This window comes from Mandrillus leucophaeus, unplaced genomic scaffold, assembly GCF_000951045.1.
Source record: "Mandrillus leucophaeus isolate KB7577 unplaced genomic scaffold, Mleu.le_1.0 Scaffold1, whole genome shotgun sequence".
Classification (NCBI taxonomy): domain Eukaryota; kingdom Metazoa; phylum Chordata; class Mammalia; order Primates; family Cercopithecidae; genus Mandrillus; species Mandrillus leucophaeus.
The window spans coordinates 12,355,906-12,358,820 of NW_012098097.1; the positions used below are offsets into that span (position 1 = coordinate 12,355,906).

Here is a 2,915-nt window from a genome sequence, read left to right on the forward strand (position 1 = left end):
GCGCTCCACAAGCCTGCGCAGCCCTGGCGTCTCCTTCGGCCCGCTGCCCCACACGCGCACCATCCGGGCCTCCGGCGCCTCACACACGTGTCACGGAGACGCTTAAAGGCGTCGCACCCAGCGGCCGCGCTGCGCTACCACCGAAAGAGTCGGGAGGCTTTAAGAGGCGGGGCTAGATTCGGCTCACTCCCTGTCCCCGCCCACCGCCGCTTCCGTGTCGCCTACGTCACCTCCCCATCACGGGACCCCCGCCAGCCTACGTGATGACGCAAGTGCGCAGGGCCAAAGGCGCTCCCGCACCTGTGCCGCGGTCCGGTGACGTCCCTGCAGCGCATTTGAGGTGCCGCTACTTCCGGGTCGGAAGAGCGCACCTGGCGCCGTTGCGGACGCCTCAGGTGTGACAGTGGCGCGGCCCCCGCTCCAGAACGGGGACTCGAGACCCTCTGCCCACCCCTGCAACAGCGCTCCTGCCCTGTCTCCCGGGCAGGGAGAAGGCTGGGCTCCCACCTGCCCCCTGGCCGTCCTGTGGCTGCAGAGAAGCGGAGGCGCGGGCGCTCGGCCTTAACCTCCCGGGCCCTGGGGCCATCCGTGACTCCCACAGGCGGAGCACCTGCAGTTTGGGGAGGGAGGGATCTGGGAGCGATGGGCCAAAGCCTGGGGCTGCCGGGGAAATGGCTCTTCGGAATTAGGGATCTGAGAGTGTGAGATTTGACCTTTGAAGTCTGGCGGCCGCTGCGCAATCCCTAGCTCCACCCACCCGCTCCAAAAGCTTTGTCCTCTGACAGCTCTGCGAACGTTTTAGCTGAGTATTCGTAAGCACGTATTGCTTTTGCAGTATTTTTAAAAATCCGCTTGATCTGAGGCAACTTCGCTGGCTTCCTCCCCATTCCCCTGGGCAGGTGGAGAGAGTGTTGGTTTCTGGCCTGACCTCAGAAACTCAGAAGCACAGGATGGGCATAAACTACTTTATGCAAAAGGCAGAACTTTGTAAATACAGTCTATCTGCTGTGTCTTTTTTGACCTAAGTAGGAATGATGAGTAGGGTGAAGTCACAGGTAAACAACCCAAAGCGAATCTCCATACCCTCCCCACGGATCCTAAAGCAGGGACTGGAGATGGGGAGAGAGGCTAGATGTACTTGAAACAAAATTCGCCTTGTATTTATTACTTGGGCGTTGGTGTTTTTGAAAAAAACAAACAAGAAAACCATATTAGTCTGATGCTGAAACTACGCCCTATCTGTAAGAATCCTTGGCCTGGGCGCGGTGGCTCACACCTGTAATCCCAACACTTTGGGAGGCCAAGGTGGGCGGATCACCTGAGGTCAGAAGTTCAAGACCAGCATGGCCAACATGGCGAAACCCCGGCTCTATTAAAAATACAAAAATTAGCTGGGTGTGGTGGTGTGCGCCTGTAATCCCAGCTACTCAGGAGGCTGAGGTACGAGAATCCCTTGAACCTAGGAGGCGGAGGTTGCAGTGAGCTGAGATGGTGCCTCTGCACAACAGCCTGGGCTACAGAGAGAGACTCCGTCTCAAAAGGAAAAAAAAAAGGTCTGGGCACAGTGGCTCACGCCTGTAATCCCAACACTTTGGGAGGCCAACGCTGGTAAATCACTTGAGGTTAGGAATTCAAGACCAGCGTGGCCAACATAGTGAAAACCCGTCTCTACTAAAAATACAAAAATTAGCCGGGTATGTGGTACATGCCTGTAGTCCCAGCTACTCAGGAGGTTGAGGCAGGAGAATTGCTTGAACCCAGATGGTGGAGGTTGCAGTGAGCTGAGATCACGCCACTGCACTCCAGCCTGGGCAACAGAGCAATACTTGGTCTAAAAAAAAAAAAAAAATGCAACGTAGGTCTCTCCTGAAATTAGCCCAAATCTTCAGCCATCTTCTACAGACTGTGAAACCAGGAGAGGAGTTGAGTCCGTCTTACCTTGACCTTCCAGGCAGGGAGCCAATCAGGTCATTTTTGGGTGACAATATAATATTATGTTAATGCACCTTTTTCTTGAGATAAGTTCTAATGTGATTCGTTTTGGTTACAGCTTTCTGTAACAGAATATTTTATTCTTTCATCTTTAATGTTTCTCTAGTTTTCTCTCTTAGGATTTAGAGATCGTTCAATTGTCTCATCTCAAACATTTCCATTTCCATGTGGTTCTTTCATACACATTTATCCACAGTGAGCCTGCCCAGCATGCTTTTGGTGTGGCCGACAGTTGCAGCCACCCTTAGGTCTGCGGGGGTTGGCATGTTGCCCCTGAATTGCAATAGCAGCATTTCTCTCTAGCCTGGCAGGGGAGTGCAATCGTGGACTTGCTCTTCCACCCATTGGGGTTGCATTTCATGGGTGCTGAGTGCCTGGGGAACCCAGGCCATTTCGAATGAGGGTTTTCAGCCCAGATGTCCCTCCTGCTCTAGGGGAACCCTTCACATCAGTCAGGTGACTTGCTGGACTGAAAGAGCCTCTGCCATCAGCCTCTGATGCAAAACCTTTTCTCAGGTGTCTGTGCGGTCCACGGAGACCTGAGTTCCCAGGTTTGGGAGGGATGCCACTTTCCTTAGGAAGAACAGCAACGCATGTCATCCTTCCCATCCGTGCAGATGGGACAGGGCTCTCAGGAAATCTGTAATTAGCATCACCCCAGAAGATGCACAGGCACAGGCAGCTGCTGGGCACAGGCACTTGCGGAAGACAGAAGCCATGACGCCACGCCACCCGTTGGTATGTAAAGGAAGTGGCTCTTCTGGCTGCTTGGCACCATTCTTACGACCCTTCCATTTTGTTTCTAGTCTCAGAAGGGGTGAAGAAAGTCATCCTTCCTAAATGGTGTTGACTCTCAGACATCTGACCGTGCCAGGAGAATGGCTGTGCAGGGCGGCAGCCCAGGCCCGGGCAGGTGGCAGCCA

The 2,915-nt window shown here is 54.0% G+C and overlaps 1 protein-coding gene across 1 annotated transcript in view; it reads right to left on the reverse strand.

Moving 5' to 3' along the window:
- USP36 (ubiquitin specific peptidase 36) overlaps positions 1-1,006 on the reverse strand; it is a 51,421-nt gene extending 50,415 nt beyond the window's left edge. The window contains exon 1 of the mRNA XM_011989388.1: positions 261-1,006. The gene's annotated coding sequence lies outside the window, so the exon portion shown is untranslated. The remainder of the gene's footprint in view (positions 1-260) is intronic.
- Positions 1,007-2,915: the final 1,909 nt, after the last annotated feature.